This window comes from Ambystoma mexicanum, chromosome 3q (assembly GCF_040938575.1).
Source record: "Ambystoma mexicanum isolate Mex_15411 chromosome 3q, UKY_AmexF1_1, whole genome shotgun sequence".
Taxonomy (NCBI): Eukaryota; Metazoa; Chordata; class Amphibia; order Caudata; family Ambystomatidae; genus Ambystoma; species Ambystoma mexicanum.
Window position 1 is genome coordinate 180,346,345 of NC_090926.1, and position 15,300 is coordinate 180,361,644.

A 15,300-nucleotide genomic window follows, 5' to 3' on the forward strand; every position below is an offset into this window, starting at 1 on the left:
TCCATAAACAATTGAAACATTGCCATATACACAATTCAGACTTTGTCAGAAGTCCTAAAAGCTGCAAGGCTTGTCAGTCACAGAATTAACATTCTGGAGTTTGACCAGTGTTACAACATATGGCGATACCCGGGCAAATAAGACCGACACCAAACCTCCAAGATTGTCTGGAGCCCTCTCCTCCCAGGACTGCAGGAGCAGTCTTCATCAATACAGCCTGTCGTGGATGATCAACGGCATGTCCTGCATGTCCCTATCCACACGGCGAGCTGGCCATGTGGATGACCACATCTTTGCCCGAACTGTACCCCGAATCGCATCCTACGCTCACATTAGCTGTTCCGGATCCGAAATTCCCCTTCGCGTGCATCGCCGGACCATAAAATGGCCGGCGCGATGAAACCCAGGCTCCACTCGGTTTCTAGGCAACAACATGCCTTATTTTGAACCTCCCGCCTCCGGTAGGCAGATGCCGGTCTGGTGGAAGAAGGCCTAGGAAAAAGGCGTCCTTCCTGTTTGCCGCCTGTTCGCCGTTGTGCGCCATGGATCCGTGACAAAAAGGTAATCGCACCTAAACTGCAAATTGGTTTCAAGTAGCCGAAATCCTGAGTAGCCTTCGCAGTCTCCCGCAGCCCAACCGATCCATGCTCCATTCTATTGCATAATACATGCCGCAAATAGACTGCCCTAATGCCACTTACTGCAGCCTTGCCAACCTGTTATCCACCATTGAAGAACATTGCTCGCACTTTGCCAACTGTTGTGCCCCTGGCTGTTTGCATCAACCATATAACCGCCGCTAAAAAGCCCACCTTCATCACATATTATTTGAATTCATTACACAATTGTGGAACAGTCCACGGCGACCATTGCTTCTGATCTAGCATGCTGCCCACTCTAGCGCCTACTGTACCTATTGTCTGTGGTAACAACCTATCCTGTCCTCTGCTTTGATGCTAAACAGTCTACTGAACACTGTGCACTACCTGTGACCTTATTAACACTGCCGACTACTGCACCCATTCTTACTATGTCCTCAGTTCAATTAATCTACTCTGATTGAACTGCATTTTAGCCCACTGTGACCCAGGTGCATAATAGACTATTGTGATTGAAGTGCATTTTAGCCCACTGTGATCCAGGTGCATAATAGCCTACTATGGCCCTCAATGCACCTAGCCTATTGTGATTTAGATGTTCTAGCCAGCTGTGGTCTCAGTATGATTCTAGTGTGCAGTACTTAAAATACATCCTGATCATACTCAACCCAGCGTCCAGCCACCCCAGCGCCTCACACGCCTATGCACCTTTGCCCACCCTCTCCAACCATGCTAGTTTGGCTATTAATCATTATGTTCCCATACTGCCTCATTCCCAGCAACACCCCTTGCACTGGCAACCATTTTCTAGCCTCTCGAAATGGCCTATCCAGATTGGCATTCCCTAGACACTCCCCAACGCCTTGCCCCACTCCTTTCCTCCCAACAGCACAACCATTTCCCACACTCACTAGCTTCACACACAACCTCAATCAGACCACTAACAGCATCACGAGAGAAGCTGCTTCCATTCATGAAACCACTGATGACATAGTTCTATCTATACCTGTAATATGGTGGGTATTAGATAGAACATCGCGCCTTAGATCACGCACCCAACACATCTACAGGCACCCCTCCATCACACACAGGACATCACAAACACCCAACACCAACAACGTCAGGCAAAAAATAAATAAAACATATAGATCGCCTACTATCCTGACTACCACCAAAACCCACCACAGCTCCAAAATCCATGCCACGGTCTAATCTCAAAAGGAACAAGTTACTTACCTGTAACTGTTGTTCTCCAGCATGGGTCTGGCATGGATTCACATGCTCATGAATATTCCCCGTCGTCAGGCTGGGAATACTCTGTAAAGAAAAAATCAGTATCAGTTTCGTTTCTGATCTGTCTTTCGTAGTAGTCACCAATCACTGATCTCTGCGTCATACTGAGCACAGCCAATGGCTGCCCTCTACCTAAGCCCCGCCTCTGGCAGCCATCTTCAGATTTGGTAGTACGTGAAGTGGCAGTATGACCAAGTGAAGAGCCGCAGAGGGGTAGGCGGGAGGGTTCGCATGTGAATCCATGCCAGACCCATGCTGGAGAACAACAGTTACAGGTAAGTAACTTGTTCCTTCTCCAGCATGGGGTCTGGCATGGATTCACATGCTCATGAATAAAGAATACATATCAGTACACACATGCACAACCACGGGAGGTGGCAAAGGCTCAACATTAAGCATTACATCAAACTCAGCATTAAGCAATTCTTACCTCCTCACCAGGCTCACCTTAGGCGAACAGATTGCGCAGCACTGCTTGGCCGACCCTGGACTCCTCCCTGGAATCCCGATCGACGCAGTAGAATTTCGTGAAGGTGTGCGTCGACCTCCACGTAGCAGCCCTGCAGATGTCCAGCAAGGGCACACCAGATAGAAACGCCGTGGTAGCTGCGATCGCTCTGGTGGAATGGGCTCTCGGACGGCCAGGCAGTGGTCGGTTTGCCAACCGATGACAGTACATGATACAGCCGGAGAGCCATCTGGAAATGGAGGCCTTGGAGAGAGCCTTCCCCTGATTGACAGGTCCAAAGTTCACAAAAAGTTGTGACGTCTTCCAAAAACACTTCGTGCGGTCCACGTAAAACTTCAGCGCTCTAGCCACATCCAGCGAGTGCAAAGTCCTTTCGGCCGGCGACGAAGGCGACGGGAAGAAAACAGGCAACACCAAGGGTTCGTTGAGGTGGAAGTCCGACGGCACCTTGGGCATGAAGGAGGGGTGCGTCCTGAGCACTACCCTTGTGTCATGAAAAGTCAAGTACGGGGGTTTGCAGGAAAGGGCCTGGATCTCTCCCACTCTTCGTGCGGAGGTGATGGCCACAAGAAATGCTGTTTTCCACGACAAGAACTTCAACAGAGCCGAGTGCAGAGGCTCGAACGGAGGTCCCATGAGCTTGGTCAGCACCACGTTGAGCTCCCATGCCGGGGCCGGAGCCTTCACCGGCGGGAACGATCTGAACAGTCACTTCATGAATTCTTTCACCAAACGATGAGACCACAAAGACGTCCGCCCCGTGGTTCTGGTGTATCGGGAGATCGCAGCAAGATGAATCTTGATGGACGCGTGCGCCAGTCCAGCCTTGGCCAGCGTCAGAAGGTACGACAGTACCTGGGGAGCCGTAATCCGTAGAGGGTTAATCTTCTGTGCGTGGCACCAGACAGAGAACCTCTTCCATTTGTGTCCATAGCATTTAAGAGTTGAGGACGCCCTGGCCTTTGCAAGAACCTCTCTGCAGTCAGCCGGTATGTCGTATCCTCCAAACTAACGCTGCAGGAGCCAGGCCTGCAAGATCAGCGACTTCGGGTCGTGATGGAGGATGGCGCCTCCTTCCCTGGAGAGAAGATCCGCGTCCACTGGCAGCTTGATTGACCGGGACGCTGACAAGTCCAGAAGGTCCAGGAACCAGATCTGCCTCGGCCATGCAGGTGCGACAAGGATCATCCTGCACCGTGACCTCTTGAGCTGGTTGATGAGCCGGATCAGCAATGGAGGGAACGCGTATAGAAACAGGCCCTCTCAGGGGAACGAGAAAGCATCGCCCATGCTCCTCGGCTGGGGAAACCTGCTGGCGAACCTCCGGCACTTGGAGTTCGTCGCCGTCGCGAACAGATCGATCTGGGGTGTGCCCCACCGTCGGAAGAGGCGGTCCACTAGATCCTGTCATAGTTCCCACTCGTGGCACGAGCGCAGCTCTCTGCTGAGCGAGTCGGAGATGGTGTTTTTTATCCCTGCCAGATGAAACTGCACCAGAAACATCCCTTGGGCGACGGCCCAATGCCACAGATCCTGCGCCTCCTTGGACAGGGCTGGGGATCTGGTACCGCCCTGCTTCCTGATGTAGAACATGGTGGTGGTGTTGTCGGTGAAGATCCTCACCACCTTGCCCTTGAGGGACGGAAGAAAGGACCTGAGGGCCCAAAACACTGCACGGAGCTCCAGGACGTTGATATGGAGGGACTTCTCCGTCGGAAGCCAAAGGCCTCTCGCGTGCAGATTTTCGGTGTGCGCTCCCCACCCTTCCAGGGAGGCATCCGTGGTCACTGTCTCCTGGTGGCCGGGGGTCTGGAAGTCCATGCCCGCTGTCAGATGCGCGCGGGTGCCCCACCACCGGATCGCTCGTCGGAAACTCTCGTCGAGTGTGATCCTCTCCTCGAAGCTGCCCGTCTGGATCCAGCGCGCGTCCAGGAACTCATGCAATGGGCGCATCCGGAGCCTCACAGGCGGATGAGATAAATGCAAGAAGACATCATTCCGAGGAGGGACTTGATGGACCTCACCGTGGCCGCGTCCGCAACCAGCATCCGCTGCACCTTGCCCAAGATGGCCCTCGTCCTTTCCTCCGACGGAGAGGCCAGAAGCGACACTGTGTCGAGCTTCGCTCCCAGAAACAGAGCGTCTTGCGCGGGCACCAGGTGGGACTTGGCGTAGTTTATGGAGAATCCCAGGTCAGTGAGTAATTGGACGGTCCTTGCCGTGTGCTCCACGGCGAGCTCCTTCGTCTTTGCTCAGATGAGCCAGTCGTCCAGGTAGGGGTAGACGTGGATCCCCTCTCGGCGCAGCTGCGCCACCACCGGTGCGAGGCACTTGGTGAACACCCTGGGTGCCGACCTCAATCCGAAGGGAAGGGCTCTGAACTGGTAGTGACGCCCTTGGACCACGAACCTGAGAAACATTCGGTGTCCCTTTAGGATGGGAATATGGAAGTAGGCATCCTCCAAATCCAACGACGACAGGAAATCGCCCTCCTCCAGTTGACCCAGGACGTGTTGGAGGGTACCATCCGGAACTTCTGTGCCTTGATGAATTTGTTCAGTCGTCGTAGGTCCAGGATGGGACGCCATCCTCCCGTCTTCTTCACGAGGAAGTATCTTGAGTAAACTCCTTAGCCCGAAGCCTCTTTGGGACGAGCTCGATGGCGCCCTTCTTGAGCATCGCCTTTACCTCCAAGAGAAGTTGAGGGACGTGATGTTCTTTCCTGGCCACAGGGGGGACGCGCGGGCACCTCTTTAGAAACTCGAGCGCGTGACCCTGAGCTAGGGCGTCCAGCACCCAACGGTCGATGGAGATGGACTCCCACACGCTGACGAAGCTCGCCAGCCGGCCTCCCACCGGAGTGCTTCGGTGGGGGCCCGACCCCACGGCCGGTTCAGTCCTGCTTCGACGAGGCTTTGCCGCCTTGTCCTCCTTGGCGACAACGGCGGGGTCCGCCTGACTTGCCTCGTCCCCTGTAAGCTTCCTGTGGCGATGAACGGGCCGCTTGACGGTAGGTGGAAAATCCGCCGCTGGAACCTTTGGAGGCACCCTGTTTGCCTCTGCCGCTCCGAAAGGGCGGCCGCCGTTGCTGGAGAACCCCAAGAGCCCGGGCCGTCTCCGTGTCTTGATGGCTTGAAGGGAATCGTCCACTGTTTTCCCAAACAGGTTGTTTCCGTCGAACGGCATGTCCAAGACTCTGGTTTGCACGTCCTGACGGAAGTCAGTAGCCTTGAGCCATCCACGCCGCCTAAGGCACACGCCGTTGCCCAACTGGCGAAATCCAGTGTCAGCGATGTCCGTCGCAATCGTAATGGCATGGTCCGACGCCACCTCTCCTTCCTGCAAGATCTCTAGGGCTTCCGCCCTCTTGTCGTCTGGTAGGAAGTCCAGCAGGGGGGCCAGTTTGTACCATAACTCCCTGTCGTAGCGGGCTACGATAGCCAAGGCGTTGGCCGCCTTAATCGTTGTCGCTGCCGACGAGATGACTCTGCGTCCCATTGTGTCTAATTTCTTTCCCTCGCCGTCCGGCGGGGAGGTTGACGTAGAGGCCGCCCCTCCCCCCCGCTTTCTTCCTGGCCGCCGCTGAGACGACCGAGTCCGGGGTTGGCTGTGCCCGAAGGCACAAGGGGGCCGCGTCCGGGACCTGGTACTTCTTCTCGTACCGATCCCTTCTAGCCGGCGTCGTGGATGGGTTCTTGAGGAGGGCGAGGCCCTCATCCCAAATATCGTCTAATAGAGGTACAGCGAGGACCGTCTTCCTCTTGGTCTCGCGCCGTTGATAAAGGAAACCTTCCTTCTTCTCTTCCGGGCAGAGCTTGAAAAGCTCGGATGCCCTGGCGATCATGGAGTGAAACGATCCAATCTCGTCAGGCGGGGAAGCCCTGGTGGGAGGCGACGACGGGAGATCCTCGTCGTAAACCTCGTCGTTTGTACCCGTCGCGGCCGTGTCAGTCCCCGTATCATCCCCACGTGACGGGGAGGAGGGCTGAACAGGGCGCGATGGCTGAAAAGGAGGTGGAGGATAAATCCTTCTTCTCTTAGGGGGAGGGCTCCCAGAAGGGCCTGGCTCCGGGTCCCCCATCGGGAGCGGTTCCTCCGTTGGTGGCAACGGCAGTCTCGTCCTTATCTCCGAGCATAAGGACTGCATAGCCAACAAAATGGCCACCGAGTTGTCTTGCGGCACTGGTTGAGGGAGAGCCGAAGGGCGATCAGGAGCCCCGTCGGCATCCTCGACGCCCTCGTCGTCTTCCATGTCGGGGTCCCTCCCGACAGGATGGCCTTCTTCCACGCCAGAGCCGTGGCCTAAGACTTCGATCAGCTCCTCCTCAGAGGTTGAGGCCGAGTCCACGACGACCTCCTGCCCCCCCTTTTTCTTCTCAATCGGAGGTTTCACGGGGGTCCTGTCGATGGGCATGAAAGAGGACTCCCTCCGCGGTGGCAGGGAGATTCTGGGCCCCGGGGTCGCCACCACTGGTGTAGCCTCCACAGGCTGAGCCATGGCCGCCGCGACTGTCTCGATAGAGGCCTTGGCCGGATGGATCAAGGCTTTCACCACCTTGGGTGCGCTCACCGCCTTCTCCTTGGGGGGGGAGGGTCACCACCTAGCTCCCCCTCCGATGGGGGCCTTAGGGCACGACCGGGGTCTCTCCAGGAGTTTCGCCGGGTGCTCGGCCTTCCTCTTACCCGAGCCAGAGCGTTGGCTCGTGGTTGATGGCGCCGGGGAGGATGCGCCCTGCCTGGCGCCCGTAGAGCCCGACCGTTCGGCGCTCCCGGTGCCAGCGGACTCGCGGTGCTTGGCCTTCTGTTGGACCCCCGTCGCCGGGGCGCCCTCAAAGGTCTTAGAAGACCGCTCGGACTTCTTCTTCTTGCCTGACGGGCTCTTTCCTTCCAGCCAGTTGGCGAGACGTTGATGGCGGTCCTTCATGGTCCGCTCCGACATATTGCCGCAAAACGCACAGTCCTTCTCCATGTGCGTCTTGTCCTCATGTAGGCAGTAAAGGCAAAGGAAGTGTTCATCCTCCTTAAAGATATTCTGAAGCTGGCATCCAGGGCAGACCCTGAACAGCTTTCCGGGCGTCGAGCTTCCCTTCTCCTGGGCCATGTTCGAGATGGGCCTGAGAAACTTCTGGAGTCCTCCAAAAGCGTGGCTCGATGAAATCTTCACCCTTGAGGGGCGTAGATGAATCCGACATGGGTCCCCGTTGATCGGATGAAGAAACGGTGGAGCTTGAGGCTCTTTTGACCGAAAAAAGAGAAATCTTTCTGAGAAAAAATGTGAAAAATAGCACTAACGCTCGAGAGCAATAGCACGAGGATCCCAACACTTGAACTTGCGGTAAAAATCTGAAAATGGCTGCCAGAGGCGGGGCTTAGGTAGAGGGCAGTCATTGGCTGTGGTCAGTATGACACAGAGATCAGTGATTGGTTACTACTACGAAAGACATATCAGAAACGAAACTGATACTGATTTTTTCTTTACCGAGGATTCCCAGCCTGACGACGGGGAATATTCATGAGCATGTGAATCCATGCCAGACCCATGCTGGAGAAGTGCCCTTATAAACAAACACTCGTTCTTTAGGAGCACATGCCATTGAAATTCACGATCTTATCATGGAACATAACCTAGACCTATTGATAACTGAAACCTGGCTCCACCAAGCATCAGGAACCCTACTAGCATTGGCCATACCATCCGATTATAATATCTTCAGAGCTGACAGAACCCACACCACAGGAGGTGGTGTAGCCACCATAGCCAGAAATAATATACAACTTCGATCTAGCCCAATTGAAGACATAGCAGGCTATGAACTTCTGTTTGTCAAATTGGCCATGAATAAGAAAACCACAATTAACCTAGTGGCTTACAGAACGCCCAGTACTACTAGCCACCCTAAAACAGACATCCCACTACTTCTCACACCCCTTATCGAACCTAATACTAAATGTATTCTTCGTGGAGACCTGAATCTAGGATTTAATGATGACGTAGACCCCAAAGCTGCCAATCTACACTCAGCTCTCAAGGACATGAATTTCACTCAGCAAGTGAATGATCCAACACATGTCAAAGGTAGAACCCTGGACTGGATCTGATCACTTAATACCAATCTTAGTTTCGACGCAATCAACACCCTTAGTTGGACAGACCATCATTGTATCCACTTCACTCTCATCAGTGATGAGCCTCCTTCTCCTAAAATTAAAACCACCGACATCATCGAATCCTGAAACTTCCGTAAACTCGCAGTAGAGAAATTTGCGCCAAGCCTCAATAAACACATTGAAACCATATCAACCAATAGTAATGACCCAAGCATCATTACCGACTACTACCACAAATGCCTCACACTCACCATCGATGTAGTAGCACCGATCTCATCTAAAACACATCGAACTGACAAAAAGAACCAATTCTGGTTTGACGAAGAACTAACAGCATTGAGAAGAACCAAACGTTCCCTTGAACACGCCCATATCAAACACCCTAGCCCGGACTCCAATAAAGCCTTCAAGAATGCCAATAAAAAGTATAAAGCAGCCATCATCTTTCACAAAGCTAACGCTTATAACATACACATTAGTAATGCTGCCTCAGATTCTAGAGAACTTTTTGCCATCCTCAGGGAATTGGAAAATCCCATCCCCACTACGACCCCCCCTAACGTCAGCAAAGAATGGTGCACCAGCATCCAAGACACACACTCAGCCAAAATCAAGCTGCTACAAAACAAACAAAAAATGTCCACTAAAAGACAATCGCTAGCAGAAAGAAAATACAACCACACCTCTACCCATCACATCCTCAATGAAGCCTAATACGTCATTCCATTTTGCTCCAGTCACCCAAGAAATGGTGCTCAACACCTTATCTAAATTGAAAGCCTAACTGCAAAGGAGATAGTGTCCCAGCAAAACTAGTGAAAGACTGTGCTACCTATCTTGCACCCACCATTACCAACTTTGTGAACGCCTCCTTTAACACTAATATAGTGCCAGCAAGCATCAAAGCAGCCTGGGTCACCCCACTTTAAAGAAAGCCATCACTCGACCCCACAGTACCTTCCAACTACCGCCCAATAACAACAGTCCCCTTCCTCCTGAAACTCATACAAAATAGCCTACACACAAATTCAATCCTATCTCGAACAAAATAAACTTCTGGGTACTAGACAATCAGGTTTCAGGCCCAACCACAGCACTGAAAAAGCCCTTCTAGATTTAAAAAACCATATGGTTTTTCAGTTTCAGGGAAACTCTGTATTCTATTGCTGTTCGACCTGTCCGCAGCATTCGACCTTGTAGATCATGATAAATTATGTACCTCCCTAACTAATGACTTCAATTTCTCGAACGATGCCACCAAGTGGGCTAAATCCTTCCTTGCTGAACGGATCTCCAGGGTGGCCATACTTAAGGAAGCAGCTGATCCTATACCAGTACCCATAGGAGTCCCGCAAGGCTCATGCCTTTCGCTCACTCTATATAACGCCTACACTAAACTCCTCTTCTCCGCCCTGGATGATATGGGGGTCATCTACACTAACTTTGCAGATGACACCCAGATCCTCATTCCCATCACAGGAGACTACAACCAAGACTCTCTGACCATTACCAAAATGTATTCTATCTTACAAAATTGGATGGTGCTCAACAGCCTTTGTCTTAACAATGAAAAGACAGAAGTCCTCAACGTTGGAACTCCAAACAAAATAGCGACCCTCCACTCAGACTACTCCTCTATCAACACTGACGGCACAATGATCCCTGTCCTCAAACAGGTGAAAACACTTGGAGTTTACCTAGATGCCAAACTTACGATGGCCAAACACATCAGTACTCTTGCATCATCCACAGCATATACATGCAAACTTATAGCGTTAAGTTGACAATTCCTGACCCCGACTAACTGCCTCACCCTGGCCAGAGCCTTGGTTTTATCCATATTGGACTACTGCAAAGTACTCCTTGCAGGAATTTCCACCACCAACCTTAAACTACAGCTTTTGCAAAATAAAGCATTAAGAGCTGCACTAGGGATAAAAAACATGACCATATATGCAAGGCTAAGGAAGGATGCCCACTGGCTGCCCGTCAAAGCAAGAATAATATTCAAAACACTGTGCATCATGCATAAATGCAGCACCACTCTACTTGAACAATATTCTAAAAAAAAAAAAAAGAAAATGCCAGATCTCTAAGATCTAATGACAGCCAAAACATAGTGACTCCTAACAACAAAGCAGGGGGTAGTAGCTTCTATGTCCTAGCCCCCAAACATTGGAACTCCCTCCCCATCTACATCAAAAAAGAGACCTCCTTCGCCATGTTCAAAAAACAATTGAAAACATGGATGTTCAACCTATACTAGCACAGCACCGATCCTTGACAATCGTATTGACTTCTAATACCAATGTTTTTGCAATGTTTTTTATCCGATGCATAATCAATGCCTGTGTGCACCCATACTTTTAAGATGTCTGTAACCATGCCATGATACCCCAGGGTCTGGGCGTGTAACAAATGAAAAAATAAAGTGTCCAAGCACACTCGCAAGCCCCTCTCGTCCATCCAACATTATATGGTGTACTAATTTGCAATTCTGCAAATCTGCCTCGGAAACACAATCAAATTACCACACAACTTTAGCACAAATCAGCTTCCTCCATTGTGCAGAACAATGGTCCACCTACCAGGACTGACATGCACCCAGGTATCACAAAATATTCTTGCCCGGCTACATCCCTCCCTCGAGAAGGGGCTGGAGCTGAACATGGCATATAAAATGTTCCACATGTCACGGTCAGTTCCAACCCCTACTGAGTGCCTCCCCGGCCCAGCCTTCACCCTACTGGGCGAGTACTGAGCCAGGGTCTGACTAGACCTGGTGTGGTGGGCCCCCCTGCACCATTTGAGGGACCGCTACACCAGGAGCAGCCGCTTTTTTTGCAAATGTTTTTTTATTTTAATTTTAAAGTTGGTATCGGAAGGGAGTCCCCCAAGGGTTGCAAATGTGGCCCCCAAGGGTTGCAACCCCTGGCAAACCCCAAATGACGTCCCTGCCAGTGGGCTTCTCTTCTCACCTTAGAGATGTGTTCTCTTTTGGGGATATTCAAGGCTGCTTGTAGGGCATGGTTTTGAATTACTTGGAGTTTATGGATGTTATTGGAGGTGGTGCCTGCGTAGAGGACATTGCAGTAATCAATCCTCGAGCCAATGATTGCTCGGGCAATAGTTAGGCAACTGTTTTTGGAAAGGAATAGTCTAACAGTGTTTAATACCATGGTAGCATAGGCTGGTGATGAGGCAATGGCGTTTACTTGTCGGGACATTGTAAGGGAGTAGCAGAGGTAAACCTCTAGAGTTTATACTGACTCGCAGAAGGGATAGAAATGTGGTGTGGTGTATTGTTCTTTCAGATTTGTTAGGGCTCTAGGTGGTCCGACAAGTAAGATTTCAGTTTTGTCACTGTTTAGGCATAGATGGTTTGCTGCCATCCAAGATTGGATTAGGGAGTGTTGTTGCGGGTGTTCAAATCGTCTGCATAGATGCCTGAAAGTGGAATACAAATGTGGGCATCCTCAGCATAGTTGGTGTAGGCTATGCCGAGAAAGTCCAGAATGACGAAGAGGGGCCTTGTGAAGATGTTGTAGAGGGTTGGGGATATGCATGACCTTTGCAGTACCCCACAAGTGATGGGGGACAGAGAGGCATTGGCGTTCTCTGTATACTCCCCGGCCCGAACAGCGTTTCACAACAGGTGCTTTTGAGATTAAGATCAACTGACAAGAGGTTCACAACAGCTTCACAGTTAGTCGACAAATTGCAGCTTCAAAATTTTCAACAACTCTTCAGGGAAAACACAATTCACATTGGTACTCTTTAATACTCGTTTGTAAATGGTGCTCCTCTCGTTCTGGCTCTCTTCCCAGAACTGCAGCCTCTTTTGCCTCTCTAGTTTCCCCACTACACAAGTAACCAAAGGCTGACAGTGATGGGTCTCTTTCTGCTTCTCCCGTGGCTTTGGCAATGTGAGTTGATACCTGATTCTACCCTATATTGTACAAAGTATGAGCAACACATTTCACAGTTTATGGACCTTTCATTAGCCCCCTTCTGTTATTGGCAATGTTGGCTAGTGGTATATATCTTGCTTTTAGTTTCACTTGGCTTGGGCAATGCTTGTAGGTATTCCTTCCAGAAAATATTTGATCCAGGAGCTAGCCGTGGAGGAGAAATTTGCAGAGGTGGTGCAGTGGTGGCATAAGATTTTGTGGTCGACCAAGTCGAATGCTGCAATCAGATCCATGCGGAGAAGAGAGTAGAGGATTTTTAGTAGGAAGGGGACAGTGGTAATTGGCCTGCAGTTTGTAATAATAGCAGGGTCTAGGGATGTTTTTATTAGTAGAGGGGGAGGACCCCTGCTTCCTTGAGGCAGGCTGGTATGGTGCTTGTGGAGGAGGAGTATTTTATGAAGGCGGTCAGGAGTGGGCTAAGTATTTATGCACAGTCTTTGATGAGGGTTGCTGGGCAAATGTCTTTTACATTTTGAAGGTTTGAGGCTATTGATTATTTTTAGGACTTTGGTTTCGGATATATCTTTAAAGTGAAACTGGGAAATGGGGGTTATGGTTGTTGGGTGGGAAGCTGGTGGCTGGGTCATGGGGGTCCTTCTGGTGTTTGGCTGGGTGGTTGAGAGTTTATTTTATTCAGGGTGTCCATTTTGTTTAGCATTGCCAATTGGATGTCAGAGCGTCAGGTTTCATCTTTGTTGAGGGTAGTGGGAGGTGTGGCTGGAGATTCTAGTTCCCTAAAGATAGTAAAGATTGCTTTAGTATCCGCTTTGGCATTGCAGATTCAGGTGCTGAAGGAGTTGGATTTTGCTGTTATTATTGCTGATTTGTATTGTTTAGAGATTTTGGCAAACTCCTCTTTTAGGGTGTCTGTGGGATTTTTCTGCCAGATTACTTCTGCTTTGGATTTCATGTTGCGTTTGTATGAGCTTACATAGCTATGGGCATAGTATGGAAAGATGTAGACAAACATGGGGGTCAGTCTCCAATTAAATGCATTTGTGAGGTATTGAGGTTTCATGTTCATACCGAGCAGCCATACCTGATATTTTGGTCATCCCACCAAGATAGCGACAGATTGTTCTGAGCTAGGGTCCTGGGGGGAGCTGGGGAATTGTGCAGGAAGGTCCAAAAAGAGCAGGTCTGAGTCCAGGACTGTCTATACTTTGAGGGAGTGCTGCATGCGCCCGTACAAATGAAACCTGCTCTCTTGCCCTGGGTGGTACAAAAGGCCAGTGTGTGATGTCCAGAACACCCACAACATAGGGGATCCCAGTTATGACATAACATCTAGATTTCCTGCCATTGATGGCAACAGGGTCAATGGGGATATTAAGACGTATGACAGGATGCCAGAAAAGGAGGGCTGGTTCAAGTCACATGCCAGGGCGCACAGTGCAGGGCAGTGAACAGCTTCAATGCTAGGGATGGGGCGATTGATGCCATCTCAATGCTGGGCCCTATGTTTTGCCACATTTCTGAAATGGGCTGTAAATGATTAGTACATCCGGAGAGTAGGTGCAGAGGACCTGCTAGTAGCTATTTGGTCATGTCTAGATGAGGCCAGTGGGGCATGCACCCAGTTGGAGTGTTAATCATTCAAACCTCTCCTGTTCGTCCTCCTTGCCTTCTGCTGTTAAAGACAGTGCCGCAGAGTAAGCTGATGGGATGCCTGCAGCGAGGACTGAAGGTCAGGCGTTGGGTTGCCTCCTGTGGAATTTGCAGGGAGGCATGCAGGTTCCCTGCTGGAGAGACAGCTGCATCTGCTGTTGGTTGCTGCCAATTTGCCTAATGATGAGCAAAATGGGCGCTAATGCATCCATGGTGCTGCAATGCACAGAATGAGGACATTCTCTTCTATACCAGCTGTCCCCACACCACCATTGTGAGATGGTTACAGCTTTGACCTTTTAAAAGGTGCTTTTTCGGCTGATTTGCGCCTCTTGAGTGGCCTTCAATGTGCAGATGATATTTTTATGGGTAAATCTGGGGGATAAAACGTGAACAATGGTCATCATACATTTTGCCATATTTTCTGCATGGGTTTATTATACAGCTGAAAAAAACAAGTTTTCAGGCGGTGAATACAGGATTTCTGTTATGTAAATTCAGTGCATAAAGTCTGCATGTAAAGTAACTGTGGACGAATATCGTGCAGAAAACATACAAAATGCGTAACATGCTTAAACAGGTTTTCTTAAACATAGTATTTCCACTTCAGGCACTGCCAAAATGAGCCAGATTATCTTAGTCCAGTCCAGAATGGGCTACCTTCATGCATAACGTAGATGGGCAGACCGCCAGATCACAGTATTTTAGAAAAGTTGAGGTTTCAAAATGGAGCAACAAGGAACTTCACATTTTGAACATGTCGCCCGTTTGGGGTCAACTACACTGGCAGCCAGTAAACAAGCAACTATATTTAAAACACCTAGGCAACCGGCAAGAATGTTGCACTATACTAACACTGGAACCCCCTCTCTACAGACAAAATACGGGGCAATGCTAACTATGTGACTGTAAGACCTAGTACTATTTAATTTACTTCTTTTAAGCAGCTTCACTCTAGGCCAGTGATACTGAAATGTTTTTATACTGAGCCTCTTCTACCCCTTTGAGAACAAATATTGTTTCTGGGCTAACCCAACAGGCTATACCAATTCGATTTTCTATTAAAAGCTTAACTTCACTATTAAAAACAGCACATAATTCCATTTTGTAGGGCCTCACACCCTTGGGACATCCTTTGGGCACCCTTTTTAGAGGAATCAGTCCTTCAAGACCACTGCTTCTAGGTTCAATTGCGGTCAGTACCATGAAGCAATTTTGCTGGGGATGGAATGCTTAAGAAATAAGCCATAAT